Source organism: Dermacentor silvarum, chromosome 11 (assembly GCF_013339745.2).
Source record: "Dermacentor silvarum isolate Dsil-2018 chromosome 11, BIME_Dsil_1.4, whole genome shotgun sequence".
In the NCBI taxonomy this organism is placed as follows: Eukaryota; Metazoa; Arthropoda; class Arachnida; order Ixodida; family Ixodidae; genus Dermacentor; species Dermacentor silvarum.
This window is the reverse complement of record NC_051164.1, coordinates 4,067,656-4,082,121: the sequence shown is the minus strand read 5'-3', so window position 1 is coordinate 4,082,121 and position 14,466 is coordinate 4,067,656. Positions and strand designations below refer to the sequence as shown.

Genomic DNA, 14,466 nt, shown 5'->3' with positions numbered 1-14,466 from the left:
GTTGTTTATGAATATCCTCGACTAAAGTACAGAAAGAAGCCACACTAATGCGAGTAGTGGGGCTTTATTACCCTGTGTACGCAGAACTGAAAAGCAAGGCTCGTCATCAGCCTTCCGTGCTTCATCAGGAGGACCCACAGCATGAACTATACCACATGGCTTAGCAAAGGACCAAGTCTAGTGCACTGAACTGGAAAGAGAACTTTTACCAAAGGATACAAGGCAGTACAAAAGAAATAAACTAACCATATCTGGGTGCCTGTGTATTTCGGGAAAGCTGAAGCTTTACGTTATAGAACAACAGCCACTAAGCCAGCCATGCGAAAATACCATGCATATGCTAAAATCATAGTACTTCACAAACCACAGCAAGAGCTTTGTTAATATGTCCTGCACATTAAGAAAGCTCAATGCATAATCAACAAGACAAATCTTGTTAAAATATTTTATTGCAACACAACATCAAAATATTTGAGCACAGTAGACTAACAGTGCAAAATAGTTTGCCAATATTGTTACAAAACCCATATAAAATGACTAAAAATGCTGCTTCAAGCTGTCATTACATAAACGTGATGAAAAAAATAAACAGGTGCAGCTCAAACAACACAAGCGGCCATGCTTCTTATTAGTTCACCACGCCATTTTTTGTACATAAAACATGACGTTAACACGAAATTTGCAAACGACATTACTAAGAAAACTACTATACAGCACCGAACACTTTTCAGGCTGAGAATAATACAAGGCAAATGTAATTAAATGTGTACTTAATCAACTGAGACACATCACAATAGTGTTAGTACTCTGCAAAACACAACTGAAAATGTCCAACAGCAACACAAAAATTGCAATGCAAGTAACTAAAAAAGCAGATGGGATAACTAAGACTCAATTTTAGAAATGCTTAAAGGCAACCACCACTAAGCACACTAATCAACATGAGTAAAATGTGTGTTGAAAAACTGCTGAGGGAACTACTGAACATCAATAACAACAAAGACTAAAAGAGTAAGAATTAACCAGGCTGAACGACCCGAGGATTAAATCTATATGGAGAGAATGAATGTGCTTTTTGAATAATGAGCTCCCAAGTGAAAGACAAAGCTAAGAGTTCCCAGAAATGAACCTCTTATCAAGAAACAAAGTATTTCCTAAATAATGAGCACTGAGTGGACACATTGCTTCACTTAACACATAGAAAAAAGAGAAACAAACATACAAATTAGTATCTTAATTTGTCCATCAAAATCAGCTGTTGACAACAAAATCACCTGTTGACTAGAACTGCTACTGATCAGAACCTGCCATAATGAAAAATGAAGTGGAAAGCCCACACAAGTTAATCTCATACCGAACGTGAACATGCTTCCTGGATAGTGAGCATTGATCACACACATTGCTTAACACATATGCTAAAATAAGAAGAGAAAAAGTAACAATGCTGCTGTGAAGGTACTATTTAGCTACTTGGTAGCTGCTGTAATTGGGCACACGAATGCCATGGCACTGGCATGGGATTGGAGTGCAGCGGGCAAGGAGGGTACTCATTCAGCATCTGATGGGAAGGCAAGAAAGAAATCCATTTTTACTAGCTGCCAGCATACAACATTCAGGAAAACAACTGCACCTATCACATGTTATTTCGTTGCTCTTGGTCGTGTTGCATCTGCTCCTATGAGTTAGCACCTAAAAGCATAGACTCATTCATGGCCATTAAGAACTCCAAAAAATTCACAAGGCAATGAAAGCCTGTAAAGTGATACACATAATTATAGTGCAAGTCCCAGCTGCAAGGAGCATCAATGTACTATCGACCACGAAATTTACAGACCACGGGATCTCAGAAAACGCTAAATATCCGAGCAGCCCTTAAAAGCCAGTAAAACCGTACATCACAATGTTGTTCGCATATACAAGCGGAAGCTGGTAATAGGAATACCATGCTGCGTTTTGAGGCTGCCGAGATATCAGCCTTTTGTCAGATCTCTTGGTCCGTAAACATTTTTGGTTGAGAGTACACTGTATTCAAGGCTATGCTGCCAATGCTGCTGATTACTCGGCACACACCCCACCCAATCTTCCCGGTATACCCCCACCTTATTCGAAACCCTATATATGGTAGAAATTAAAATTCTCCCCAGCAAGGGCAACATACACTATCACATGACCAAGGCAAAGAAAATTGTGCGAACAAAGCTGCAGGCCGGGCAGGAGGTCCACACCAGCTATCACCTGTACTTTGAACTGTCCCCACTTCCCACAGAATAAAACATGTCCAAAGAACAACTAAGAGATTATTTTAAATTCAAGGCACCGAAGGACTTGAACCGTGGCACAAAATTCTCAGAGTTAAAGGTTGCTCTTTTACTCTTGTGAAAAGCAGATGAAGACAATTGCAATAATAGTTCCATTCAAAAACATACCTTCATTTGAGTCCTCAACAGACGTTGCAGGCTTCTTGTGTTTGAGGGTGCCTGATGCCCTTTCCGGTGCATGTCTGAGCCATGATTTGATGGCATCTTCAACATTTGTTGTGCTTCCTTGGGGAAACTGTTGCAGCAGCTGAAATCAACCCACATATATTGTTAGTGTAGTAACTAGATTTTCTTCAATAGCGACCACATTTTCTTCAATAGCAAGCATTGACAAACCCCAATGCATCTTGTAAAGACCACAGGACAAATTGTTTTCATCTGTACTCATGTAACAGTATGTACCAAATGTCACATAGCTAAGGAAATCTCAGATATCTCCATCAGCACTCAACATTTGCATAGATATTGAATTGATGGTACATTTTGTTTACCCTAATTTGTGTGCGGTATGTACCAAAGAAATTGACATAAATCGCTCCCTACTGCTGGACTGCTATTTCTCAAATACATATTTGGAGGCAATGCTGCTATGAAAAAGCAGATGCCAAGTCCAGGCGCGGATCCAGGGGGGATGTCCGGATGTCCTGACCCCCCCCCCCTCAGATTTCTGCATCGCCCCCTCACTGACAGGGGGATGGCCGTGTCGCAAAAAAATGACCACCAGCATTCTTCAAAAGTATTTTTCGCGAGTACCAGTGGTATCAGCTATGTAGAAGTAAAGCTAGCTCGCTCAAAAGCTTAGTTGTATTCCGTAGGAATGTGGTGACGGGAAGTTGCCGTAGTTATTTTTTCTCATGAACACCTTGGACCTCCTGGCGCCTGCCGTGCCTTACTCGTCCCGTCGGTGGCGTCGAATGAACAATGGGACGTCCCTTTTGCCAAGCACGCCAAGGTCCGCTCGAGCGCCTTCGCGCCTGATTAACTTAGTTTCCCCTTGGGGTGTCAACGGTTGCCTCATTGGCTGTCATCGGTTCCGCGACCAACCCGCCTAATGAAAGAGATCTCTCGCTGAAGTGTTCATATATAAATAATAACTAACAGCTAAACTAAGAACTACGCATATGCAACTTTTCTTTAACTGTAGCACTCATTGTGATCACAGTTACACGTTGACAATATCCAGTACGAGCACACTGCAGTTCGTACGCTACAAGTTTTTCATTGTAACTTCACAGTTATATTCCTACATTAAGCATAGGAGGCTCAAGCCCGCTGGATCCGTTTATCTGAGTGGGCGTTCTCGCGGAGCGGGGCGAAGCCTAGAGCCGCGGCTGCAAAGTGGGGGAGCGTGACGTCAGCGGCCAACGCCAGTGCGCGGGCCTAGGATGGCGTCGCGTGGTTAGAGAAACGGGAGCAGATGCGCGCCTTGTGTAAAAGGATGACGTAGCGTGGGAAACAATACATGAAGACGCTGGCTCGCGCTCTCGGCTACTACACCACATCGTTATTCTTGTAGGTGGCGTCGTGAGTCTTCAGACGCGGTGATTCGCATATCGTAAACAACCAGCGTAGTGGTTGCTGCGTTGGAGCGGAGCGTTACGCCCGTATTCAAGAACGTTCCTCTAGTCAACACACCACCACAACTCAAGAGAGAAGATGGCACCGCCATCTCTCCACAGAAGTGGTCACTGAGCTTCATGATCATTCACGGGAATTCTTGAGACTGGTCGCGTCTTTATCAGTAGAGAAGCGGCGCTGTGCTCAACAAGGTAGAGTGGAGTAAGAGCTTCGAGTCGAGGGCTGTTTGAGAATAAGGAAGTTAGTCCTCCAAAGCAAACGAAGGTGTCTCAGCCGAACACAAAGAATCTCCTTAAGGAAATCAAGGTGTCCCAACAGAACTCCAAAGACGGACCCGCGCTTACGCATTTATAACGAACCTGCAAAAGATCATCCCAAATTTTATTGCGATAGCAATTATATGGACACTTCTACCGGATTTCTGCCGTCGCCGTCGCCGTGAGGTTCCCTATAGATAAAATCTTCGCCGCGCGCCGTATGCCCGAGCGGAAGCGTGCGGAGGGACGCGCGCTATCACGGAGAGCGAACGCACTCAATCACCCACGCGCAAGCAAGGAAGCGGGAAGCCAGCGCCGGAGGAAGCGCGGGGGGGGGGGGGGGGGGGGGCACTTCTACGCTGCCAACAACCGCGCTCGTCGCTCGTCCGCACCGTCTCTTATCTCCACACGGCTCTGACCTTTATGCGCCGTGCATTCGCCGCTCAGTTTCCGTTGAAGCGATAGACCGCACGTACCTTCGCCCGCTGCGGCGTATATACGCTCACTGCCAGCGTTTTCACAGTCGTTGTCTGCAGTCGTTCAGTGTGATCTATTCCTGTTTGTTTGTGCGCGCTCACACCACGCTTGTTCATTCAGTTAGTAATAGTCGGGCCACATTTTCCAACGCACGCTACACATGCAATGCTGCCCGGATCGGCAGTGCAGCACTACAGGTGTGTCCCTTCGCACGCGCTGCCCACGGGAAGCGCTTCTCATCAACACCACGGTTTCACACGCACCTTCTCGTGGTCATCGAGTATCTCTTCATGTCGGTCTACTTACGCCGCAGCACACCTGCTTACTTAATCAGCTCATGTTTACTACAATTCATATTGCTACCAAAGCCGCTCACCTTACTTCATATGACATTGCTGTGTTGCTATCGCATTCATTGCTTCGCCCTTAGGGCGAAACTGTGACATTTTTTTTTATTTTAAGAAACAATACAGGCTAGATATAGCGGGTGTTCAAAATTAGGCTTTATGGCTTTCTTAAAATTATGCACTGGGAAGCACATGCAGACCACCTGCGCAAATCAGGTATGTGGCCAGGCGGACACAAAGTGAGATGATAATTATCGCTGTCAGCAGCCTAATTAACCAAAATTGAATAATTAACTTTTTATTGACTGCAGTAAGTGTGTATGTTTGTATTCAAAAGTTAGAGGCAGTCGTGTTTCTACACAGTTTCACTTGAAAGAATTCTTCTAGCGTGTCTTTGTTCCGAGATATCCAACTCCAAATTTTAATTGTCGTTCGCATGATTACGCATGCAAGAGAGTGAGGATCGTCGCAATAAGCTCCTCCCTGATGTGACGCGGCTGTTGCGTGCGGCGTTTAGTCTGACAACGGGGCGGAGGCATTGGCAAAGATAATAACTGTCCACCTTGCCCTCACGGCTGGCGAAATGAAAAAAAAATCTAAGAACCCGTAACCGCTGTCGTAACACGCGACCGCGCAGCCGGTAAAGATGGCGGCAGCTGCCATGCCGAGTTAATGGCGCGAGCGGAGAAGCCGGAGGGCAGTACGCGTGCGTAACGGTGACTAGACGACCGGGCATGGTCCTTGTCTGGCCTACGCAAATAAAGAGACTGCTGATTTCCAAGTATTGTAAGTTTTATTGAAATCAAGAGCAACAACTGCACCATCAACAGCAGAAACCTTTTTAGCTATGCTAACGAATATTTCATACTGCCCCTTTAAGTTTGGTGTTGTCATGCACAAATCTCATGACAACATTCCACCCATCAAGATGTCAATGCCCTAAAAATGTCCAAAATGCCTCCCTTCCACAGCAACGCAAGGCATAAACCGCTCTCGCGTCGACTCGATAACTCTGCGCAGTACAATTGAAATTTGGAGTCGGACATCTCGGAGCACGTGGACACGCTAGAATAATTCTTCCGACTGATACTGTTTAGAAACACTACTGTCTCTAAGTTTTCAATACAAACATACCCACTTACTGCAGTCAACCAAAAATAATTGTTCAATTTTAGTTAATTGGGCTTCTCACAGCGATAATTATCATCTCACTTTGTGCCCCCTTAGACACATAACAGTTTTGAACACCCTGTATTATCAGGTGCAGCCGCCAAGCACATGGCTGTATTGGGTAACGCCCTTTTCCTATAAGCTCGGAGAAACCGATACCTGGCTTCGCTACAGGTCTTCTTCCTCTTTCTGGGGTTTTACGTGCCAAAACCAATTCTGATTATGAGGCACGCCGTATTGGAAGGCTCCGGATTAATTTTGACCACCTGGGGTTCTTTAACGTGCACTACAACGCAAGAACACGGGCGTTTTTGCATTTCGCCTCCATCGAAATGCGGCCGCCGCGGCCGGGATTTGATCCCGCGATCGCTTGCTCAACGCCTGAGCTGACTGAGCCACCACGGAGGGCTACAGGTGTTGCTCTAGCCGTATAAAACGCGGGTTTATCGTCAGCAAAAACGGTTAATTTCGCTAAATAAGAAAGGCTACTATCATCATCATCATCATCATTGACAGAAGCTGACCCCCCCCTCAGAAAAAACCTGGATCCGCCCCTGGCCAAGTCGTGTTTACAGTTCCTGTAGCGTGGATCTCAGACATGGCATAGCAATTGAAGCAAACTCGCGGAATAATGCAAGCAATTAGCACAAATGCACTCAAGAGTAATAATAAAGATTCATTGCGAAAACGGCGCGCTGATGCTCACCGCAGTACACTGCCTCGCAAATGACAGCTTCATGCAGTTTCTCTCGGAACATCGCGGGAAACTCCGGCTACATGCTTTGGCGGTTGCTCTTCTGGACGTTCGTCCTCCAGCGGGTGCTCGCTTGCGCACTCAAGAAGTGACAAAGATTTCTTCGTCTCTCGAGACGTCTTTTCGGAGACGTACAGTCCTACAGGACTCGACACACTTCGCGTCGAAACGCGTAGCGCAGGCGGCGCGAGATAGCGCGAAACAAAGGCAAACGGAAACTACCAAGCGCTTCCTAACACGCCTAATGGCGGTACGTCCCGTTATCAAAGAAAATCGAAGGTGACAAATGAATACTCACATCTTTGCAGGAGAGCTCTTCGCACACCACCGAACGGCACCACAGAACACCTGTTACAACGCCAACGTACACAGCGGCAAAACTACAACCACAGCTACAAAACTGCACATAAAGGCGCCACGTGCCTTCTGTATGGCGGCGGGATCAACGCTAGGCTGTGAGCAGTGCGAGGCGCACAACGAGGGGAGAGGGGCACGCAGGTGGCGAGGCGCTAGTCGGCTAGTCACCCCCTCGCTGCTCGCCCTCTCAGTTCGCTCTTTGTAATCGCGGCGGTCCTCGCGGTGAGCAGCACCGCGAATGTCATGACGCCAGCGGAAGCACAAAGAGAAAAAAATCAAGAAAACAAATGACGACGCCGGCGCGCGCTCGAGGCGCGGATATAGTGAACTAGAAGATTCTAGTACACTGTAGCGCGGACATCCTCGCCGGCTGGCTGGCTCGGCAAAATATGGCTATCGTTTAGTTTTATTCAGGGGGCTTGGAGGCGGGCCGCTGTACGCCCTCCACAATTGTTCATTACGCAATATGGCCAAAGCATGATAAAACGGTATCCGCGTAATGTTCATTAGCTGGTGATTTGGGTTCATAATTCCTTTTCGCCCAGGACACATCGAGAGGAAACTTTAGTTATGGAAGAATTATTTGTACTTAATAATTTTGTTGTCTTCTTTGCCCATAGAAGTCCACTTAATAGTTAAGCACCATGCCCACGTACATGCGATGTTAGCAATATGTTCACAGCATATCATCGTTGTAAATCTAATGAAAAATAGTCGCACTAACGTACATTATTTGTAGAAAAGATTCCTACATTCAAAGGACGACCAAGGGATAACACGCACTGGACGTTTCCCGCATCCAAAGGGGAACATCCAGAGGACCTCCACAGGAACAAAATAAACGGAACTTTATTTAATGCCAAAAAAGGATGTCCCATGTACTTCCGCTGAATGACCATGCAGTGTGGGCCCAGGACGTTTGGATCTAAACTGGATATCCGACGGATATTTGTGGTCCAATGGGCCGTGGGGCTTTGTTCAGGTATTTTATTGGGCTTTCTCGTTAGGTGGACGGGTGGACAATGGTGCGGCAGGCTAGGAAGGACAGGGGTGATGACGAGCTGGTGCAGTGCGAGGAGTGCAAACGTTGGTGTTATTTGGACGAGACGCACTTCGCCAGTTTAGCCGACGTTGAGGAGGCTAGCTTCGCGTGCAGGTCGTGTGAAGGATTTAAGGGAGCTGTGCGGCGGATGGAAGGGGAATGGGCAGCCAGTGTGGAAGAGCTCAAAGGGGAGCTGAAGGTGGAGCGAGAGCGGCGAATTGAGCTCGAAACTCGGATCGGCGAGTTGCTTCACAGGGAGGGGGCCGAGGCCGTCCTGGTAAAGCGAATAGCTGGCGAGCTACAAGAAGAACGGGAAAAGCGGGCCGTGCTGGAAGAGCGGGTGGAGGCACTAATGGTACAGGCGGCGCGTAATCCCGGGTCAGCTCAGGCGGGCGGCGGGTACAGCATGGAGACTCAGGCAGAGGCATGCCATGAGGGCAGGGAGGGACGCCTAGGGGCCGTTGAACAGCAGGCGAGAGCCGGCGGCAACACGGCGGTTCCACAACTCTACAGCGAGGTCGTGCGGCAGGCTTCGGGTGGGAAGGGACGAACGGCAGGCAGCACATCGTCACGTGTCAGTACGTATATATAGTGGCGCACGGCGGGTGGAGAACCAGCTAGCGCGAACTGGAGGACGACAATCGCAGGCGGGAGGCAAACGTGTAGAGCGAAGGGTCCTAGTCGTGGGGGACTCCAACGTAGCTAGGGTTAAGAAGGGCGTCCTTACAACAGTGAAGGCAGACGGGCGGGTGAGGGTGGAGGCCCAGTCAGGGAAGTGCATGGTTGACGCAATGGCAAAAGCTCAGAAGGTGGTATCGGACAACCTCGAGCATGAACATCTGGTCGTTATCCATGCTGGTCTCAACGATGTGCTGAAGGGAAGGAGCCAGAACCTAAACGGACAGTTAGAGGTTGGGTTGCGTAAACTCAGAGAAACCTCTGCGAATGTGCATGTGACCATATGCACAATCCCACATGTCCGGGGCCAGGCTAGCGGGATGGAATGGAGGGTGCTTGAGGCTAACCGGGTCATTAGGAGTCTGAGCAGACCACTTGGGTACGGCATAATGGAGGTAAACCGGGAAGTGTACGAGTCTGGCTCCCACCCTTTTGCACAGGATGGCATTCACTACAGTGGTGCCACGGGCGGGAGGGCAGGTAGTAGGATAGGGTGCCAAGCTACGCCTTTTTTTGGGGGACCCAGAGCCCTAAGACCACCAGTGTAGACGAAGACGGACCCAGAGAGGCCCCAAGATTCAAGAAACGTAGAATCGGTAGGAGAAGAAATAGACGTAAGCACCAGGGGCAAGGTCATTCTGACATAGGGTACATTAACATGCAAGGTGTCAGGAATAGGCTGAAGTGGGAGGAGATAGACGAGCAACTGAGGCAGGAAAAGCTGATGGTATACGGGTTTGTGGAGACACATCTTAAGGACATGGAGCAACCACCCTGTGATCCTGACTATGCATGGGAATATTGCAATAGAACAGAGGGCAGCCGAAAAGGGGGTGGAATTGGTGCATTCATTCATAAAAGTATGAATTGGCAAAGGGTCAAACAGGAATGCAAGGAGCATTTATGGCTAAAAGGGAAAGTTGCAGGAGAGCAGACACTCCTTGGCTTTGTATACCTGTGGACAGGAGCAAATGCCAAAGAGGAAAACAAAAATATGCTGGAATGCATATCAAGTGACATTAATGAGCTAGGAGAAGGGTGCGAGATTATTATACTAGGAGATATGAATGCACACATAGAAGACATGGACGGGTACACAGACTCAACAGGCAACATGATGCTGGATATGTGTGAAATGCATGACTTAGTTGTATGCAACAGTACTGAGAAGTGTGAAGGGCACATAACATGGGAGGTAGGGAGCCTGCAGTCGACGATAGATTATGCACTAATGTCACATAGGATGCACGATAGGCTAAATGTAATGAGCATGCATAGATGAATATGGCTCCAGAAGTCTAGGTAGTGATCACAAACGTATTAAGGTGAGTTTTAGAAGGGAAATGAAAGTAGGTAGGAGGCAAGATGAACAACCAGGTGGGATATTTTACTCGGAAAAGCAGCTTGAAATAGCAACCCAGCAAATTGAGGAAGTAATTTCAGAGGATACAAAAACAGAATGGACATATGCAAATTTAACAGGACTATTTGAGCTAGAGCTTACTAAGGTACGAGTCAGGACAAAAGGGAACAGAAGACGTAAACCCAAGAGCTGGTGGGATGAGGAGGTTAAGAAGGCCATAGAGAAACGTCAGGAAGCATCCAGGGAACACAGATATTCAAAGCAGAGGGGTGAACCAGAAGCTAATGTAGGCAGAAAATGGAATAACTTCTTAAACTGTAGAAGGGAAGCATCCAATTTGATCAATGAGAAGATCAGAAGAAAGGGGAGCCAATGGTTGTCAGAAGTAAACAAAAAGGATAGAAAAGCAGCAAAGAAATTTTGGAAACATCTCAACTCCTTGAGTAATAAGACTAGCCTAGAGCAGAGGTTTATAGTTACAGCTCAAGGTGTTCGACTAGAGGGAGATGAGGCAATGGAACATATAAGAACAATGATGACAGAAAAATTTAAAGAACGAAACATAGCATGTGCTCAATCAGGTGAGGATGGACTAGTCAGTGTAGTGGCTCCACTGGCACAAAGCGAGTGGGAAAGGGCAGAGAAGAGGGTTCCTAGTAGCACGTCGACAGGTCCTGATGGCATCCCAATCTGGCGCTGAGCCGTGCTCCCTCAAGGGCTGCAGAAGATAGCGCCAACCTTTCCCTTTCCCTCAAGAACCACTTACCATCCCAATTATGTTGATAAAGACATTGGGCCCAAAATCTAAGAAAGCATTAAGAGAGGCAGTGAGCAAAATGATAATGGACGGTAAAGCGCCCGACGGGTGGAGACTGAGCAGGATGAGCATGATATATAAGGGAAAGAGGGACAAAGCCGACATAAACAACTACCGTCGCATAACAGTGACGTCAATGGTTTACAGGGTGGTGATGCAGATTATAAAGGACAGACTGCAGGCATGGGTGGAGAGCGAGGAGGTGCTGGGGGAACTACAAAATAGGTTCCGAAAACAAAGAAGGTTAGAAGATAATCTGTTCTCATTGACACAGTGTATTTAAATAGCAGAAAAGGAACAGAGGCCCCTATGGCTTGCCTTTCTGGATATCAAGGGAGCCTATGACAGTGTAATCCAAAAGGATTTGTGGGACATACTGGGCACTCTAGAGGTGGAAGATGGAGTAAGAAATCTTTTAAAAGATATCTATAAAAGTAACAAGGTGCTTATAAAATGGGAAAACAAGGTATCTGAGCCTATAGAGATACAGCAGGGGCTTAGGCAGGGGTGCCTTCTGTCACTTCTGTTGTTCATGCTGTATTTACAAGGATTAGAGAAAAAATTAGAGAGGAGCAGACTTGGCTTCAACCTTTCCTATTTCAAGCAAGGAGAATGGATTAAACAGTCATTACCAGGACTGATGTATGCGGATGACATTGTACTTATGGCTGACAGCAAGGAAGACTTGCAGAGATTAATGGACATCTGTGGTAAAGAGGGAGATAGCTTAGGTTTGAAGTTTAGTAAAGAAAAATCGGCAGTCATGACTTTTAATGATAATCAGGGCAGCGAGCGTAGGATGCAGGAGGTTACGCTGGAGGTGGTGGATAAGTACAAATATCTTGGAGTGTGGATAAACAATGGGGCTGAGTACCTAACGGAACATGAAAAATATGTGACGGCTAAAGGTAGCAGAAATGCAGCTGTGATGAAAAATAGGGCACTGTGGAATTACAATAGGTACGAAGTGGTGAGAGGGATTTGGAAAGGGGTGATGGTCCCTAGTTCAATTGACTTTCGGCAATGCGGTCCTGTGCATGAGATCAGAGGTTCGAGCAAGGTTGGAAGCTAAGCAGCGAGGGGTAGGTAGACTGGCTCTGGGAGCACACGGAAATACACCAAATCAGGGGGTACAGGGTGACATGGGATGGACGTCATTCGAGGGTAGGGAAGCCAGCAGCAAGATAGAATTTGAGGAGCGATTGAGAGAAATGGCAGAAAAGCGGTGGGCAAGGAAAGTTTTCAGTTATTTGTACATGAGGAATGCTGATACAAAATGGAGGAAGCTGACCAGAAAACTGTCAATCAAATATTTGGACTGCAGGAGGGGTGCAAACAAACAGCGGTTAAGAAAAAGGTTAAGGAAACAGAGAGGGGTCTGTGGAAAACAGGGATGCAGACGAAATCAGCACTGGGAACATACCGAACTTTCAATTGCAAGAAATTGCCAAAGAAAATATCTACGATAATTCTAGGGGAAGCTCTTTGTTGTTTGAAGCCAGGACGGGAGTATTGCGGACTAACATGTACCGAGTCAAGTACCAAGGTATAGACACGTTGTGCTGTGCGTGTGGAGAAGAAGAGGAAACGGCTGAACACCTCATACTTTTCTGTAAAGGGCTTAACCCTACAGTTCAAGGCAACGGGGCTGATTTTTTCAAAGCATTCACTGCCAGGGACAGTGAAGGCAAAATTAATAGACTTTAAGCGGGTAGAAATAACCAAACAGAGGTTATCTGATTGGTGGATAAAATCAAGGCAGGGGTGAAATTTCACCCACCACAAAGTACAAAATATGTTAATAGTCATGGCTAGGTGGCGTATGCCACCGCCCGGTTTAAAGGGTTCAGCCTCATCCATCCATCGTCTGCTACTCGGCGGGTGGCTGGGCGGCGTTCGAATGTGTGCACCTACTCTTCTGTAGCGGGCTGCTAGCATATGTGACAATTTCTTACGAAGACAACACCTAGTATGTCAAAATTGTTTAACTGTACTCATTGTAGTGGTATGTAATAACACATAAAATAGTACACGAATTCTTTATCGGTTTGCCATTATGCGGAAATTTCGCGCTCCTCCACACAAGAAAAAAAAAAAAAAAAAACTAACTGATCGAGCGATTGTTTACGTGTTTGTTCAGCCCGTAAAATATGCATCGCAAAGCTTTTATGAAACTGTGAAAACTGATGCTAGAGTCCTTGCTTTGTTCTGCTTTACATGATGGCACACAGCAGTATACCATAATGTGATCGTTTACGTTATCCCACCTGTAATTAACTCAGACAAGCTGCATGTAGCCAAGGCTGAAGTTACATGCCTTCTGCAGCATCTGCAGATTCACGCAGTTTGTGTGTGGTCTGCGTATACATATCGTCTGCGTGATTCTTTTAAATTTACTTGTTCATATCAATATATCAAGTCCTTTATTATTGTATTTCATTGTTACTCCATTGTACTGTATTTTATCCTATGAATCTTCTGGTAATCAGATTTTTCCCCTACTGCGAAGGCAACGGGAGGAAATGTTATCGTCTGCCGACTGTACTCGCTGTTTTCCTTTCTTGCACCGCTCTTCCTACTGTATCTCGTGATTGAAATGAGAAGCAATCATTTGCAAATTTTGTTTTCTTTTTATTTTCTTGAATTTATGCATTTACAAACAATGTAAACGATCTGTGGCTGCCGAAATAGCGGCACGAGCGCTGGAACAGATCGCAGAAGCAGACGACAGCGCACAGGTTATAACTAGCGCCACTCTGCTCGTACGTTCTATCCCTAGCGGCAAAAGGGGTGAACTAGACCAGGCGTGCTGGAGCAGGGAGATCTGTGCAGGTCTGTAGTTCCAACGCCTCCTATAAAGACAATGCCTAGAAAATGAGCCGCGAACTCGCTGCCCTACCCTCGGATTTTTCTCTCCCCCACCAGTAGGTAGGCGAGCGCCCCTGACGGGCGATCTTTGTAAACATGCCGGCGCGCGGCGGCCGGGAGCTGAGCAGCTGGCTTGTCGTGAGCAGACGACACCTTGCCAACCGCGCGTTGTTTCCGCTGCTATATGCAGACGACGACACTCAAGTTGTTTATGTATCGCTGTTGTGAGATAACAAATTCGTAAATGAAATAAAGTCCACTTTCTTGAAACTCATTTTTTACGGGAAACAAAGCTTCACGCGAATGGCGGTAATTTCGTCTGCTTAGCAGGAGCCGTTGGCTTAGCGCACCAGCTTTGCGTTGGTTTGCGTGATGTTTTTCGCCGTCTGTAATTGCAGAGCCAGTGTTTCATTTCATTTGAACAGTAATGCGGTGCTGTT

The 14,466-nt window shown here is 46.8% G+C and overlaps 1 long non-coding RNA gene across 1 annotated transcript; it reads right to left on the bottom strand.

Moving 5' to 3' along the window:
* Positions 1 to 431: 431 nt before the first annotated feature.
* Positions 432 to 8,083, bottom strand: LOC119433286 (uncharacterized). Its single transcript, XR_005188333.2, has 3 exons — positions 7,200 to 8,083; positions 2,427 to 2,565; positions 432 to 1,558 (listed from the first exon to the last, which is right to left on the bottom strand). It is a non-coding gene; the product is annotated as an uncharacterized LOC119433286 (long non-coding RNA).
* Between the last annotated feature and the right edge of the window lie 6,383 nt (positions 8,084 to 14,466).